The sequence below is a fragment of the Talpa occidentalis genome, unplaced genomic scaffold, assembly GCF_014898055.3.
Source record: "Talpa occidentalis isolate TD23 unplaced genomic scaffold, MPIMG_talOcc4v2.1 talOcc4.12, whole genome shotgun sequence".
Lineage (NCBI taxonomy): Eukaryota > Metazoa > Chordata > Mammalia > Eulipotyphla > Talpidae > Talpa > Talpa occidentalis.
The window spans coordinates 54,193,489-54,212,421 of NW_023601212.1; the positions used below are offsets into that span (position 1 = coordinate 54,193,489).

Below are 18,933 nucleotides of genomic sequence, written 5' to 3' on the forward strand. Positions count from 1 at the left end.
AAACTTTTTTTTTTAATGACTCACAATTGATTCTAATGAACAATTCAGTTTGGCTATAAACACATTTTAAGGTGTAAACTATTTCCACAAAACCTCATTAAAAGCAAACTGGGATGAATTTACAACATTGTACCATATGAACCATAAATTTAAAAGAGCTAACATTTACTTATCTAGGTTATCCTCAGGGTAGGCAAGACAGACATCATACTGGATGTGTTCAACATACCAATTTCATTCTATAGACATACAGGGTCTAGTTGAGTAGCTTTGTTAAAAAATTAGCATTATGATTACATTAAAAAAATCTTATTAGACATCAATTAAGGTCTGCACATAAGGCTAATGTAGCAACTTTATAATAATCACACTTTTCTCATTACTTCAAAATAAGGTCAACATATAGAGACAAGCACCTTAACTGTAAATTACATCTGCAACTCTTTTTATTGATTTACTGATTTTATTATTATGTGTCAGGTGCTTACATCTATTACCTCATTTAGTTTTTGCAATAAGCCATCATACTTCGTTTGCTAGTAACAGTAATGAAATGAAAACAGAACATCGATATATTCAGTAGGAGGTAACAAAACCAGTTATTTCTCAAATGAGTAAAGTCAGTACTATTTTATTACTAAAAGCTGATTTTCTTACCTAATTACTGAAATTACTGTGTTCAAATTATTATATAAAAGGAGATTGTGGGAGGGAGAATAAAGAAACAAAAAGGAATAATGAAACTAAAAGCAATGTGCTAATTTTCTTTCTTTTTGTTTCAAGTCTTAACCTTAGTATAATTCTTAAAATGATAAAGGGTCAATGCCTACTGTCCTTATAAGTCCATCTTCTTTCTTTTTTTTTAAGTTTTATTTTATTTATGCACACAAGAACTGGGGTGTAGGCCAGAGGTGTGGGGTCTGATAGGATTCACCAGAGACCGAATGGGGAGCAGAACAGGTGGATCTACTGAAGTACACTGCTGAGGGGGGCAGTGAAGCCCATTTTATTCCTATGAAACATAAAGACTTACTGACTTGTGAGAAAAAATAAACTACCACAAATATTTTAACAAAACATTTTGGGATAGGTAGTGTTTTATCTTTTGAACTTTTTCAAAGAAGGATTAGCACCCACCTGGTATACATATGTTATACTTTGGTTTCTTTTTAGTTATTACCCTTATTTGATCTTTCTCAGCTCCCAAATGAGAAGTGTTTCTCCCTGAAATAATCTGTCTTCATTGGTATTCAGGGGATGTACTAGAAAGATATTATCACTTTAGGCAAGCAATTACATCTAATGCTCTCTTGGCTAACTCTGGTAGCCCACTTCAGTGATGTTCAGAATCACAGAATATCAAATCATTGCTATTCTACCCTAAGCTTCTATCTATTACACACCTGCCACATTAAAAGCATAATTATACTGTATGTATTTATGGTAATGGTACCTGATTCTAAAACAAAAATAAACTTCTTAGAGTTTTGAGCCCATAGCCATCATAGGAAGGATAAAACGAAATAATGTTATAAAAGTGCTAGCAGAGAAACCAGAAAATTTACATAGGGAAATCCAAGAACCATTTAGGAGGATTGTTTTAAAAATGAAAAAAGTAGCATATGTGAAGAGAGAGTACTAAAACCTTTCTACTGTGGTAACAAACTAGTTTTTAATGTGAAATTAAATAAGAACAGAAGTAAAAGACTTAATATTGATTTCAAAGCTTAAAACTATATAGTAGGCCTATATAAGCCTACTATATATAGGTAAGCTGAGTTATATTTGAGTTTGGCATCTGGTAAATCCTAGTCCTTTTCCTATAATCAAAAATAAAAACCATTGAAAATAAGATTAATTAATAAAATAAATGAATCTAGATACTTTCCTATTTTTAGTGTATTTTGTTAATACATCATGTGCATTATATACCTCCTTGGGTAATTACACTTATCCTCAGGGCAGGCAAGATAGATATTGTCCCCATTTTACAGTTAAGGAAGTTGAAATTCAGAGATATTGCATAATGGTAAGAAATAAATTTGAAGTTAGAATATCTGGTTTTGAATGGAGACTCTTCCTCTTCCTTACATTATTACAAAAAATTCATAATCTTAAGATGATTGAAACAAAAATGTAAATCATTAGGCCTAAGGATGTAACTAGAAATGAGGAAACTAGAAACAGCAGCATTGTTTTGCTAAGTCCTCTTCAACTCTAAAATGGTAAAAGTTCCATAAAACTAGTAACATTAAAAACATTTTTAATAGAAAACATAATTTAAACACTATACACATATTATTTCATACTGCATACAAAATTATGATCATAGAAAAAGACAGAGGAGGTTATCCCTAAAATGAGGGAAGTAAAATTATGAAGAGAACTGACTTTTAACTTTCTGTATTATTTGAATTTTTATAGTGATATATGCATCTATATGTTTTACTTGCATAATGTAAAAAAAAGGGGGAAAGATAAAGTGGTCTAAGAGAAATAGTGGCTGTTAAAGTGGTAATATTTTATAACAATTTAAACAATGATGAGATGATTCCAAGACTGAACATTTTGAATAGAAATTTCAGAGCTAATAGCTTTGATCCTATTGGTAAAGTATGGGATAATACACATTTTACTCTATTTCTAAAAATATCCAATTTTAAAAATATCGAAAAAGCTTTCTATAAAAAGGCATCATAGTCTACAACTGTCTTAGATGGCATTTTTAGATCTGATGTTATATTACTGTAGCATATTAGGCAGTTTGTCTGGAAAATGGTGAAGGAGATTTTGGCATGTCCTCTCTCTGTACATGCCTCCTACTATATGAACTCTCACTCTCTTAGATCTGTTAATTAACCATAATACTGAAAATATTTATTTCCTACAATTCTAGATTAATATTTGTCCTACTACTATAAGTGCTTAAAAATGTTTTCCAATCTTATTTACATTTTTAAATAGTTATAATTTCAGCTAGTGTTGATGACTTAAATTTTTTCAGTTCAACTAAGAAAAAGTTCTTGCCCATATGTATGTAGTACCTGAAGTTTTCTTATAGCTTCATAAAATAAGCACTTGGGAAACTGAAAAAATTATAGGTCCTTTTTATTTCTTTATAAAATGACTGGTTGATAGCATTCCATTTTTAGTTAAATAAAATTCTGTCTTTTTGCAGAAGGCAGAAACATAATCTTATCTATTTTAGAATTACTGTTTAGTTCTATTACCAAACAGGTGGGGAAAGCAGAAATCAATCTTTAATAACCATTGAAGAGATCATTTTTGTTATTGAGGAGCCTGTAAATAAGGATCTAAACAGTAAATGGAATATAAATATAATTTAATAATGATGACAAATGCAATTTAATAACTGAATTACCTTCTTGATTACATCTGTCACATTTATTCAAATATTTACAAAACATTCATAGCATATTGGGTTGTACTAGATGCTAGACTTACACAGATGATGAACACAATATACCTTGCCCTGAAAAATTCTTCTTGGAGCGCAGTTTAGTTCAGTAAGGGAGAACAAATTGCAGTGATCATGAACATGAAAGTGTAATAATATATCAGAATTGTGTAGAGTGCTAGCTGTTTTGAAAGAAGGAATAGTTAACCTCTTGTGAATTGGGTGCTGTTGTTATCAGGTGACACACTTAAGGTTCATAAAATCCAAAGCCCATGTTCTCATCCATCTCTATCATTTAATGCTTGAATGTCTAAGATCTTACAAATACTATAGTAGGAAGAAGCAGTATTCAAACACAGTTTTACTTGTCTCTGTATCTGCTCAATACCACATCCATTTACCACCTCTACTGCTCACATTCTCCTGGTAGTTACTAAAGGGTTGTCAGTGAATCACCCTTAGCAGAAGCACCTAGACATAGGTGGTAAAAAAACAATTTTTAAAAATCTTTACCCAAATTCTACTAAATTAGATTGATGGTGGGTCTAAGATAACAGATCTTTAAGAAAACATACAAGGTGATTCATATTCATGTCAAACTTTGAAGATCAAAGCAGTATCTCATACTGTCTCATAATAAGGAATGGATTTAGAGGTTGAGATTTTTGGTTTTGCTATTTGCCATGTAACCTGGGGGCAAACAATTTAGCCTTCCTCATTTATTTAAAAAAAAAATATCTTCTACTTTGATCAATCAGCCTCAAAATGAAATGTGTGCCAAGGTACTATATATTGGCAAAAAGTTCTAATAGGATTATAGACTATAAAGAGCTGAAGGGATGAGCCTTAGAAAGTCCAGGCTAATTCCTTTTAAAAAACTGTGATGAAAAATAATTATTTCTTATCCTTTTTATAAAAGAATTACACCCATTATAAAATAATTCATAAAAGGCCAAATAAGAGCATTGAGCAACCATATTATCTATTACTTGTGTATTAGTGATAGAATATTAAATATTAGTGATGACTGCAGACCTCCTCCAGATTTCAATGTTTCTGATATTTTACCTCTGTTGGTTTGAGATACACAATGATAAATGTGTGATATGTAGATATTTGCTGTATTTAAAAAAGTATTCATATATATTTAAATGAATTAATGTATTCTGACATCTACTGAGATGATCACATAGCTTTTCACTTTCAGTTTGGTTGTAATATGGTAAAATATTCCTAAAGTATCTTATTCATAGTAAATTATTTTATACTTTATCGCTTGATTTTAGCTCTATTCTAGTATTTTACAAGGAATTTTTCTAAGTATAAAAAATAGTTTCCAGAGAGAAATGGATGCTTTTTGAAAGTTTTGAAACAGTTTAAAACAAACTGTTCCTTCAAAGTTTGGAAGGTTTCACAAGGCTTCACCTACAAAAATGTTTTAACTTGATACTTTCCTGATTCCTTTGATAGCTTCTAGTCTACAGTTTAGATTTTGTATGTCTTTACCCATTAATTTGCTTACAATTCCTTAAAAACAGCCCATTTACCCATTCCTCTACAAGTATAGTTAAAACCCTTTTCCTAGTATTTTACACAAGTTTTTTCCCCTACACTTTTCTCCAAATCATGGAAAGGATTATCAATAACCAACTATCACCAGTTAGAGTTTACGCAATTTGATCCTCACAATAAAATTATGGGTAGGAATTATTATCTTGACTTTACTTTTACTCAGATGGTAAAAGTACTTTTTTCTCAAGGTGACATAATGAAGGAGTTGACCTAGCTTTAGTTTACCTAACTCCAAAGCCCCTGTTCTTTCTCTCAATAGGAAACCATCTTTCACTAAAAAATATATAGTCTGAAGTATTATTCAAAAGCACTAAAAAATATTTAAGAGAGAGCCCTGAGAATCTTTTTTTTTTTTTTTTTTTTTAAGATTTTATTTATTTATTTATTTATACAAGCACTGGGTACAGTCAGAAGCACAGGAGGGTGAGAGAATTCGCCAGAGCCAGAGCGGAGAGCAGAGCAGGCAGACTGACGAAACACTGCTGAGGGGAGCAACGGGCGGCAAGAGAGGTCTGCGCGCCATGTAGGACCCTCACCCGGTGGCCGGGGATCAAACTGGCGCTGCGGAGGCTGCGGGCAGCTTTGCAACCCAGCGCTCAACCGGTGCACCACCGGGGAGGCCCTTAAGAGAAGAAACAATAGTAAAAAGTCACATATCAATGTAATACTTAAACAGTAGGTAAATGCTTTATTTTTCCTCCCTTTTAAGTAGCAGCACTATTTCTTAATAGGTGAAGAAAAAAATGCTTAAAATATAGGAAACTTTTCTATATAAACATCCATGAACACCTTATCTTATAGCTTATTCAAAGTACAATAAAGGGGCCTCCATGGTGGCACAGACAGCTGAGCGCCGCACCGTGAAGCTGTCTGCAGCCTTTGCAGCGCAGGTTCGATCCCAGCCGGCAGGGGAGAAACCCACATGGCACAGCAGACCTCTCCGGTCTTGCCCGCTGCTCCCCCTAGCAGTGTATTTCGTCAGTCTGCCTGTTCTGTTCCCCGCTCTGTCTCTGGTGAATCCTCTCACCCTCCTGCACCTCTAGTCTGTACCCTGGTTCTTGTATAAATAAATAAATCTTAAAAAAAAAAAAGTACAGGGCCTCCCTGGTGGCGCAGTGGTTGAGCGCTGGGTTGCGAAGCTGCCCGCAGCCTCTGCAGCCCCGGTTCGATCCCAGGTTGCCGAGCGAGGGTCCCACATGGCGCACAGACCTCTCCTGCCACCAGCTGCTCCCCTTAGCAGTGTACTTCGTCTGTCTGCCTGTTTTGCTCTCCGCTCTGGCTTTGCTTAATTCTCTCACCCTTCCGACTTCTGACTGTACCCAGTGCTTGTATAAATAAATAATCTTTAAAACAAAAAAAGTACAATAAAACTTAGTATTAGATCATTGGTTTTATTCTCAAATTTTGTTCATTCCAAGAACCATGCTTTATTAACTATATATAAAGAAAATAGTGAGCCAGCTTTAACAAATATCTAATTACATGTATCTAATTAATCATGTCAAACCATCCTCCTATCACTGATAACAACATATTATGTTAGTTTTTATTTCCCTCTAATTGAAGAATGACTTTCAATTTTTTTGGCAGGAAGAATTATTTACATATTTGGACAAACTCTACCTTGCTTTTACTAATAAAGTGTTTGACTGTTAGTGTGAAATGCTGGTTATTGGCAGCATCTCTGATTTTCCACAAATGTGGTCATTAGGCCCAAAGGGTCAGAAAGTGGACCTATCCCCTAAAAGTTGGATTGTTCTCAGCACAATGTACTTTTGTACTTCCCCAAACATAAACTAATTTTATACTTGCAGGGATAGCACACTGCCCAGTGATCTTTCTGTATTTATCATGGGATTTATTATTTTACTTTTGGGAAGAGTCTGCAGCATCCTATAAATTTAGAGGGCAGTATGGTAGAGTAAAACCTGAGTGTGAATTCTAGCTTTGTCACCTGTTTGCTACTTGATTCTGGCACTATAATTTAGATTATATTCTAAGATCTTCTACTTCATCAGCTGTATGGCTTTGACATGTAACTTAACCTCTCTGTTTTCAATTTTTTCACCAGGAAAATGATCAAGTTCTCACCTCTGACAAAGGCTCTTTCTTTTACCTAATTCTAGTCAGGCTCCTCGAAGCTGTAGGACTCAACTTTGATACCCACCATTCTTATAAAGCTTCCATCACCCAGCTGTAGCAAGAATCTTGCTAAATCAGTTTGACAGAACTGTTTACTACCCTCCATATTTAATTAACCTCTATATCTCATCAAATGCCTATCTTCCACCTTTGGTATGTGATCACTATGCTCTCTCTTCAGCAAGACTCCTGTCAAGACAGTTTAGCTAGAATCCTCTTACCTCTGATGTTTCCTTCTAGTATTTTTCTGTCGAATGACACAGACCTGCTCATTGGCTATAAATCCCCACTTGCCCATTCTGCATTTGAAATTGAGGCCAGTTTTATGGTCCTATAACAAGATTTGTTTTTTCCTATTGCAATAATTATTTTTAAAAATATTGTACCTTTTTAAAGATTTATTTATTTATGCATACAAGAACTGGGATACAGGCCAGAGGTGTGGGGGGGGGGGTGAGAGGATTCACCAGAGACAGAGTGGGGAGCAGAACAGGCAGATCTACTGAAATACACTGCTGAGGGCAGCAGTGGGCAAGACAGGAGAGGTCTGCTGTGCCATGTGGGTTACCTCCTTGGCCTGGGATTGAATTCGTGCTGTAGTAGCTGTGGATTGCTTCATAGTGCTGATGCTTAACCCCTTGTGCCACCAGGGAAACCTGAAAATATTGTATTTTTTAAAAAAAATTTATTTATTATTTATTTTGCAAGGAACTAGGATGCAGGTCAGAGGTGAGAGGGTTAAGAGGATTCATCAGAGACAGAGTGGGGAGAAAAACAGGTGGACTGACTGAAATACAATGCTATAGGAGCAGTGGGCAAAACAGGAGAGGTCTGCATCATGTAGGTTAGCTTCTTGGCTAGGGATCAAACTCAGGCCAGGTTGTTGTGGTGGGCAGTTGAGATGGCAGCCTTGAGATTTAATCCCCAGGCCACCAGGAAGGCCCCCTATTGCAATTCTTCTTCTTCTTTTTTTTTTAAGATTTATTTATTTATTTATTTATTTATTTATTTATTTATTTATTTATTTATTTATACAAGAACCGGGGTACAGGCCAGATGCGCGGGAATGTGAGAGGATTCACCAGAGACAGAGTGGGGAACAGAACAGGCAGACTGACGAAATAGACTGCTGAGGGGAGCAGCGGGTGAGACAGGAGAGGTTTGCTTCACCATGTGGGACCCCTTACCAGCTGGCTAGAATCGAACCAGTGCTGCAGAGGCTGCGGATAGCTTCATAGCACTGCGCTCAACCGCCTGGGCTACCAGGGGAGGCCCTATTGTAATTATTCTTGAATACAATTTGCTTTTGCTACTTTAATGTCTGGCTCTGATTTTAACACCTCATCAGGCTATTTAAGAATTAAATGAATTAGTACATGTTAAATGCTTAAAATACTGTTTAACCCATAGAAGTGTTCACTGAAAGCTTATAATAATATCCTTCTTTTTAATATACTATTGGCTGGTGCTTTGCATTATTTTTGATAAGCCACTGTACCAGTTATTATAATTAAATTATTCCCCTGCTACTGGACATTTCTAAGGTTATTTCAGGCTTTTTTCATTATATAATGCTAGAAACATATATTAATTTCTACCCAATTCTTTACTTACTTCCTTAGAGAACAGCTAAAGAGTTAACTTCAGTTAAAAGTTAAAGAAATGGAGTTATTAGGTCAAAATGATTTTAAGACTCTTGACAGAATTACCAAACTCTTTACTACTTATACTCTATCGACAGACTGTATGTTCATCTTTCCACATCCTGTGAGCAACATTTCTTTGAGGAAATATTCTTTTCATTTATATTTCTTTTGTTATTAGAAGCAGGACATGTTTCATATGTTTATTAGCCACATTATTTATTCTTCAAAATTATCTGTTTATATCCTTTTCCAATTTAAGAAAAATCACCTAAAATTGACTTCCATATTGGGGTAGATTACAGTTCACAAATATTTGTCCCCTTCCCCCGCAGCGCTTCTTCCATGAGTCTTAGTCTTACTTCACTGATGTGGGGTTTAATGATGTGCTCTGGCTTCAGAATGGATACACTTCCTTTCAACCTGGCCATGTGATTTGCTTCAGTCAGTAGGAAATTAGCAGGTATGAAGCAAGCAGAGACTTGAAATACATTTGTGGGATAGAAACTGTTTCTACCAGTACCACCTTAAGAGTTTTCTGTGGGTACCTGCTGCACCTTCAGTTGGGACATCAGAAAGAAAACTCATGTAACAGACCCAAATCCAATTTACAGAGAAGAACTGAAGGTCGGGGGGAACAGAGGCGTAAAGCAGTGCTATCCATCTGAGCCCAATCTAGTTTCATTAATTCCCAGCTGAACCACAGGAACATAAAGTTTCAAAACCAATACAATTTCTTTAAAAATGTTAACAGACTACATCTGTCAACTGTAAGAGCAATTAAGAAAATAATGTTAACTAGAGAAAAGACAAAAAATGTTATCAGGGTAAGAACATGTTATTTTTTACAGGACAAGGAAGATATTTATTCAAAACTACAACGAACATTTTTAAAGCCATTTAAAGTGAAAAATAAATGAGATCATTAGTGCAATAAAATCATTTAAAATCAGGGCCTCCCCTGGTGGCGCAGCGGTTGAGTGCTGGGCTGCGAGGCTGCCCGCAGCTTCTGCAGTGCCGGTTTGCTCCCTGGCCACCAGCGAGGGTACCACCAAAAACAAACAAACAAACAAACAAACAACAAAAAATAAAACATTTAAAATCAGCACAATGCCAACAGATAAAAGCTAGCAGCAGGAATTATCTGTTAAACTAATAACCAGAAGCAAATTATCTTTCACATTTGAGCTTATATCATCAGAGGACTTAAGACAATATTGACAAATGGTGACTCCTAAAATAATTTATTTCTGGTCTGCATTACTTGTTAGGCTAGAGAAATTATAGCCAAATATATCATATTTCAATAGAGTGAAAGAGTTGAGCTACTTTCAACAGAAAATCAAACATGAAAGCATTTATCCAAATAAGTTGGTTTTAAAAAAGTTAATGGAACAAAAATTTCCCTAGAGAATTTTAAAAAAACAATTAGTGTTTCTATTATAGTAAAACAAGAACAAAATTTGGAAATCTGGCAAAGCAGCTTGTATTCAGGGTAGAAACAGGGTAACAAATTGGCTATGCCCCAGAGAGGAAGCACTTCAGGACTATGTGTGCTCACTCTAAATAATGAAATGACTATTTGCATGGAAGGCACTGAACTACTGCTAGGGAATCCTCATTAGGGGGCACAGAACCCCTTAGAGAATGTTAAACAAGGAGAGATCTAGAAGGGTCTGGGCACTGGAAAGCCACCAAGCAAACAAACATAAATGAACTCAGTTTTTAAGTGAACAGAGAATATCTCTTTTCTTCCAAGTATTTTAAAAGTCTAGTAGCAAATGCCTGTGGGGGCAAATGCTAACAAAAGTCTGAAATAAAACATGCAGTATTTTTAAAAGAAGTTTTTTCCCTTCTATATATTCAGACAACAGCAAGAGCTAAAAACACTTAGAATTTATGAATATTTTAGAATGTTAGAAACTATAAATGAAAACCAGAAAATCTAATGAAGTGAATTCTTCACATCAATGGGTTAGAAATAATATTACAATGGCTTTTTTATTATTGTTACCTCCCCACAGGCTTTTTTCCTGCCAAAGTTAAAGAACCTTAAGGACACAAAAAAATCATTTAAAACACTTTCCTGTCTCCTCCACTTCAATTCCAACAACAACAAAAAAAACTTGGAGGGGTTGGCTTCAAATTTAGCCTTGTAATGAAATGTGAATTCTTAAAATAAGATTGGCTGCTAGCTTAATTCCTTTGTTTTTAAAATCAATGATGGAAAATAAAATACACTGACATATTTAAAATGTACAAAAATTTGTAAGTGGTGGCTGACTGCAATATTTTCATATGTAATCTTCCTAAAATGAGCTGCCTAAATACCCTCCCTCATCTCTTAAAAAATGATTCTAGATATAGGTAACTCTTGAACCTCTGTTTTTACAAATCATACAGCATAACAAAGTATAACCTTTGAAACAATCTTGAAAAAGCCCCTAATAATGCTGTTACTATGGTAACCCTTGTATGATGCTAGTTCTCTGAAGACTCAGATCCCTGAGGCTGAACACCAGCACCTTACGATCTTCTATACTTTACCCTTCATAAAAGTATTCCATTACCATAGCACAACTTCAATAGAAAAGGCTCTACTGCAGTAAACACACAGGACCTGTTTTTTTTGGTTCAATGATTATTTCTCAAATCTAATTTTTATGATATGTTTTCTCTTAAATATTATACAAGAAAGCAATAATCAAATTCTACTTTTGAACATCACTCAGTGTCAAATTTTCTGTCAATGGTCCTTCTAATTTTATTCCTTTGTTTTAGGCTTTTTGGTAAAAAAAAAAATTTAAGTGATATATTTAATATGTAATAAGTACATATAAAACATAATTTTTAAAAGTTTCTTTTTAAGTTTTAGGGACATGATTAAGATATATAATGACTGGTTTCCCTAAAAATGCATGTTTTTTTTTTTTTTTAAAGTCTGTTCAGCCATGAATTAAGCTGCATTACTTGAACAAAAATCCTAACTGATACTGCCCCATAAAATCCCTCATCCGGGCATCCCCGGTGGTGCAGTGGTTGAGCGCTGGGTTGCGAAGCTGCCTGCAGCCTCTGCAGCGCCGGTTCGATCACTGGCTGCTCCCCGGCCATTGGAGGAGGGTCCCACATGGCGCGCAGACCTCTCCTGCTGCCCGCTGCTCCCCTCAGCAGCGTACTTTGGTCCTTCTGTCTGCTCTGCTCCCCGTTCTGGCTCTGGTGAATTCTCTTACCCTCCCGCGCTTCTGACTGTATCCAGTGCTTGTATGTATGTATAAATCAATCAATCAATAAATAAATCTTTAAAAAAAAAAATGATGTTCCAAAAAGAACACACACATATATCAGCTCTAGATAGCAAAGACAACTATATTTCATTAAATGATTTTTTGGTAGCAAGCTAGAGTTTATGAACTGATTTTACATGTATTATATCTTATTTAATCCTTACAAATCTGTGAAATAAACAGAATAGATACTGTAACAGGGTGGTCCCCAGGAAAGGGGGAGGTTCCCTGCCCCACCCAAGGGAGGGTAGAGCTGAGCAGGGAGAGGAGAAACTGCAGAGGAGACTGAGGAAGGAAGCAGGATGGAGCCAGAAGGAGACCTGGAGGAGGCACATGGAGCCTAGAGACACGTGAAGAAACTGCGCTTGTCTTTTGGTCGTGGACTGGGTGACACAGATGTGGGTGAGACCCATGGGGAGGTGACAATGGCAGCTTTTATCTTGATTTTGATTTTGCTCTTTTCCTTCTGGGCTTGTCTGGTTGTTTCTGACCCTTTTCTGTGGGTCTCCACTGGAAGATGCTTTAGACTTGTGGCAGACTTGTGCTCTGGGCCAATCCCCTTTGGATGGAGTTTTACCCACGAGGGGACGGGTAGCTTTGGGTGCTTGATTTAGAAACTATATTCTTTGCCTTTCCTGTATTGTTTTCTAATTGTATTAAAGTTCCTTCCCATCAAAGTCTCATATGTTTTGTGTTGATGCGGCGGATGGCAGAACCCATTTAGAATAGGCAGGTTTGCAGGGTTTGGGCTGCCCCCTCCCTGCCCTATAACAGATTAGGAAAAGAGCAAAATCAAAATCAAGATAAAAGCTGCCATTGTCACCTCCCCATGGGTCTCACCCACATCTGTGTCACCCAGTCCACGACCAAAAGACAAGCGCAGTTTCTTCACGTGTCTCTAGGCTCCATGTGCCTCCTCTAGGTCTCCTTCTGGCTCCATCCTGCTTCCTTCCTCAGTCTCCTCTGCAGTTTCTCCTCTCCCTGCTCAGCTCCACCCTCCCTTGGGTGGGGCAGGGAACCTCCCCCTTTCCTGGGGACCACCCTGTTACAATACTACTATATCCACTTCAAAGATGTGGTTTTGTCTGGGTGTGGGTGGGGGTGGGGGAAGGGAACAAATAAAAGCCCTAGGCTAAAGATGATCAGAAGTGGAAGACAGTAACACTTCTACTTCTCATAAATTATATTACCTTAAGCAAAGACATGAAGGGATAACTGGAATCCTCCTTAAATTAATACAGACAAAGGATATAGTTTAATGATCACCTTTGGGAAGTCTTTTCTATATTTCTCATCCTGAAATCTAGAGACTGGGTTAGGGATTTGTGCTACAGATTGTTCCCAGCTTGTCTCTTTACCCTCTCTAAATAATGCCATTTTTATTTATTTATGCATTCAAGAACTGGGTACAGGTTAGAGGTGTGGTGGGTGAGAGGATTCACCAGAGACAGAGGGGGGAGCAGTACAGGCAGATCTACTGAAATACACTGTTGAGGGGCTGGCTACTCAGGTGAGTTCTGCTGTGCCATGTGGGTAACTCCCTAGCCTGGGATCGAACTCGTACTGCAGTGGCTGCAGATAGCTTCATAGGTTGATGCAGTGGCTGCAGACAGCTTCATAGGTTGTGTCTTAACCCCTTGCACCACCAGGGGGCCCTACAATGCCTTTTTAAAAAACTGGTTAAGAGCCTCTCTGGTGGCTCAGCGGTTAAAGACAAAGTGAAATCAAGCTATCAAACCAGTCACTGCAACATGAGTTTGATCCCCTGCCAGGGAGATGACCTACAGGGCGCAGTAGCTCCTCAGCAGCATATTTCAGTCAATTTGCCTGTTCTGCTCCCACTCTGTCTCTGATGAATCGGCTCACCGCTGTCCCCCCCCCCCCGGACCTCTGGCCTATACCCCAGTTCTTCTATGCATAAATAAAATCTTTAAAAAATAAAAATTAAAAAATTGTGGCTAAAAGAACCCCCAAAGCATAAAATCTTCCACTTAAACCATTTCTATGTTAGGGGTCAGAAATTTTAAATATATTCACATTGTTGTGCACCAACTAATGTCTTCTTTCTTGTCTATTTTCCCTGTTAGCTTATTATAAATTCTTGAGGGTAAGAATGATGTGCTATTTTTTGCTTTATTTTTAGTGTCTAGCAGTGATGATATACAGAATATTCTCAACAGTACCTACTGAATGCATGCTTACTCTATTTACCCACATACACTCTGAACCCAGAATTAGAAATAAGAAACGTTTACATGGGTGTGTATGTACATATGTTAAGTCTAAACTTTTCCTGATTTCATAGACTGGCTTTCCAACGAGGGTCTTAAAGCAGATATTCCGTATAGTGAGTTGGATTAGTATAATCTGCAGTTCCAAGAATTTTTTCAAAAATACATTTAAATAATGATAAAAATATTTCATCAAAAATTACTACATTGGGGGGGCCTCCCCAGGTGGCGCAGCAGTTGAGCGTTGGGTTGCGAAGCTGCCCGCAGCCTCTGCAGTGCTGGTTTGATCCAGCGAGGGTCCCACATGGCGCACAGACCTCTCCTACGGTGCCTGCTGCTCCCCTCAGCAGTGTATTTTGTCAGTCTGCCTGTTTTGTTCCCCACTCTGGTGAATTCTCTCACACTCCTGCGCTTCTGACTGTACCCGGTGCTTGTATAAATAAATAAATAAATCTTTAAAAAAAAAATTACTACATTGGGGCCTCCCTGGTGGCGCAGCGGGCTGAGCACATTGCTGTGAAGCTGTCTGCAGACTCTGCAGCTCAAGTTCGATTCCTGGCTGGCCAGGGAGATTCCCACATGGTGTAGCAGACCTCTCCTGTCGTGCGTGCTGCTCCCCTCAGCAGTGTATTTTGGTCGTCTGCCTGTTCTGTTCCCCACTCTGTCTCTGGTGAATCCTCTCACCCTCCCATGCCTCTGGCCTGTACCCCAGCTCTTGTATATAAACAAATCTTTAAAAAAAATTATTACATTGGCAAACATGTACTGAAAGTACACGTTTTTTCCCTAATTGTTTCTGATGTTGGACTAAACAATTAGTTTCTAAAATTAAATCTACTATGACTGGTCCACTCAAGATTTCTGAGAGAAAGTAAAAGGCTCTAATGATCTGTTATTTTTTTTTTAAAGACTTATTTATGCATACAAGAGCTGGGGTACAGGCCAGAGATGCGAGGGGTGAGAGGATTCACTAGAGACAGAGTGAGGAACAGAACAGGCAGAATGACGGAGATAGACTGCTGAGGGGAGCAGCAGGTGAGACAGGAGAGGTCTGCTTCGCCATGTGGGTTGCTCCCTGACCGGCCAGGGATCGAACCATGCTGCAGAGACTGCGGATTGCTTCATAGTGTGGTGTTTAACCCCTTCAGCCACCAGGGAGGCCCTCTAATTATTAGTTAAATGCCTTTTCACTCAGCTGATATCCAATTCTTTATTTAGCTCATTTTTTACTCTTTGCTCTCAACAAAGAAAACCTGATAGATCACCAAAAATAACTACTACATCACTATGTATATATTTGTTTTAAAAAAAAGGATTGTTGACCCATGAATTAAGCCCAGTAATGTGTATTACTTGAACAAAAAGCAAAATATACTTCTAATTGATACTTGCCCCAGACTCCTCCTTCACCCAAGTAAATTATAAGGGTTTCTTTTTTATTTTAAATTTTTTTAATTAATTTTTTTATTTTTTACATCATTGTTCACTTTTTAAAAAAAGATTTATTTATTTATACAAGAACTGGGGTACAGGCCAGATGCACGGGAGGGTGAGAAGATGCACCAGAGACAGAGTGGGGAACAGAACAGGCAGACTGACTCAGACACACTGCTGAGGGGAGCAGCGGGCGAGACAAGAGAAGTCTGCCTTGCCATGTGGGATTCTCATTGGCCGGCCGGGATCGAACCCGTGCTGCAGAGGCTGTGGACAGCTTCACAGTGTGGCGCTCAACCGCCTGCGCCACCAGGAAGGCCCATCATTGTTCATTTTTAAACAATATTTGCTTCCCCCCACCCCCTCAGGTGTAGTCCCCATAAAGTTTCCTTCACCAATGCACCTGTGCACCATCACCTTATAAGGGTTTCTTTAAAGACTTATCTTATATTGCATATACTACCCTGCAATTTTTCTCCAAAAAATTGGATGGCACTACAACAAAACTTTTGTTCTCATGTATACAGCTATATTAGTAAGTTTTCTTATGAATTATAATAAGTAATATGAATTTATCTCAATTTGTAATACATTTTTTAAACAATTTTTTAAATATTTATTTATTCATACAAGAGCTGGAGTGCAGACCAGAGGTGCGGGGGTGAGAGTATTCATCAGAGACAGAGTGGGGAGCAGAACACGCTGATTGTCTGAAATTCACTGCTGAGGGTACAGCGGGAGAGACATGAGAGGTCTGCTGTGCCATGTGGGTCACCTCCCTGGCTGGGTATCGAACAGTAGCTGCGGATTGCTTCATAGTGCTGACGCTTAACCCCTTGCGATACCAGGGAGGCCCCCTCAATTTGTAATACATTTGTAATGCTACTTTGATGAGCTAAAAATAATAATCAGGGTAATAACAATTACAACACAGAAAGAAAAAAATTAATCTCTTAGTATTGCCTAGTAACAGGAAATTAATAATTTATACATGTATTAGATAAGCCATTAAAACAAAAACATATTACATTAAAATAAAATTCAGAGGCATAAAATTTCTACTGTAGTACTGCTTCACTTTAAAAATATAAATTATGGAAACAACCTAAGTGCCCCAAAACTTTTTGAGTGGATCAGGAAGATATGATATATACACACAATGGAAAACTACTCAGCTATAAAAATAAATTCTTGATTTGGAACTGGAGATTATAGTAACCAAATCAGTCAAATACCAGACAAATACATAGAAAAAAGGGTCAAATAAAGCCAAATCAATAACAAACTCTAGAAATATGATGTAAAACTGAGGTTCCTTCAGAGGGGAGTGAAGGAAGACAACAAAGGGAAACAAGAGAGCACAACGGACTGATGGTGGACTTTGGGTGTTTTGGTGGTAGGTGTGGTGTGGTAGCAACACCCAAAGGGGGAGATCCTATACCTCTAAATCACAAACAATGTTGAAAATCAATATTGCCTCAATTTAAAAAAATTTAAATCAGGCCTTGCTGGTGGCACAAGGGGTTAAGTCTCAGCACTATCAGCAGCCACTGCAACACCAGTTTCATCTCCGGCCAGGGAGCTGACCCACATGGTGCAGCAGACCTCTCCTGTCTCGTCCACTGCTGCCCTCAGCAGTGTATCTGCCTGTCAGATCTGCCTGTTCTGCCACCCATTCTGTCTCTGGTGAATCCTCTCACCCCCTCTGGCCTACACCCCGGCTCTTGTATGCATAAATAAATTTTTAAAAAATTAAAAAATTAAATTATATGGATATTTTAATAGAAACATTTAGTAGTTTAATTTTAAAGTGTGGATATTTAAATGGAGACTACATTTTTTGTAATTATTTAAACTGTGCATATAAATTTATAAATGTTTGAGAAATAATAAAGCTTTAATAACAGTTTAATAAATATACATTTTAGAAATTATTTAAAGGGGTACATGAGCAAAAAGAAAAAAGTCTGAAGGTCAAAATACTGCCCAAACCTCTGCTTCTAATTTTAAATGCTGAGATTTGGAGTGTTGCAAATGAAGGAATTTGGATTTTTAGCTTCCACCCAGTGGTATCAGTATAGTTAAAAGATATGTCCCAAAATAATTAACCAAAATGACAGTGCTCATATTTACTGAGGGTAGGAGAATAGTAAAGAGTTCTTGAGTCAAAGGGTACCATGTATTAAATAAGTTGCCTATTCTATAAATTCTCTAGTAACAACCTTCTCAATCATGATGCATGCCTGGACTAAATAATGCATTCCTCAGCAAGATTATTAATAGGAGCTTTGAGGTATGTAATTAAAATTATGTATTTTAACAAATGTTCCTATATAGTAATAAAATTATTGACTGCATTATCAATACTACTGTATTTGAAGAATCTACTGAAAAAAAAAACAAAAAAACAAAACCTGTGTGTTATAGAAAGTATTCTGCTGAACCAAATCACAACAAATCTTATAAAGAACCCATGATCCCCATTTTTCAAATCCATCACACTTTAGATAAGTAACAATTTGAGAGCATTATAAGATTCCCACATAATAGCACCTCAATTTAAAAAACTCACTGACAAATTTTTACCAAGATACTTAAAAATAATTGTAATAATTTTAATTAGTACCAATTCTTTACCACCCACAGATAAAAGTGTGCAGCCTCTAAGGTGTAGGCGGATATTGATTTAAATAGACAAAGAAGGAATGCATTTTAGTAAAAGGAAGAGAGACTTTTGATTGACAGTTCTTGGAAAAAGGTTAAAAATTCAAAAGAAGTGACTGCATGCAGCTCAGTATCTAAAAGCTTTTTTCTCTTCCCAACAGAAGAGCAGTCTCAAGTAATAACTGGTTGCCATGGAGATAAAAAACTAGAGAAATCAGAGAACTCAATTTGCAGTTAAATGGGCTGGAAACAATCCTTACTACTTAAAGAAAGGAGATTAAAAATGTACATGATTGCCAGAGGGAATCTTTTTCACCTAGCATTTCCCAACCTCATTAATGAACCAGAAATCTAAAATACCAAATGAAAATCCATGGTGTCCACAGATTGAGCCCATTAAACCTAATTCAAAATTTCAAACAATATTTCAAATCTTTCCTCTTCTATATTATTTTGATTCTTTGTAATGGTCTTGCTGATAAATACTGGAATGAGACTAAAATTGTGTTCAAGAACAAACTAACTGAGGGGACTGGAATCAATGG

General features: G+C 37.0%; 1 protein-coding gene across 1 annotated transcript in view; it reads right to left on the minus strand.

Annotated features, from left to right (window-relative positions):
- The window catches only part of XPR1 (xenotropic and polytropic retrovirus receptor 1), a 189,301-nt gene that overhangs the window by 15,493 nt on the left and 154,875 nt on the right, over positions 1-18,933 (minus strand). The window lies entirely within an intron of this gene.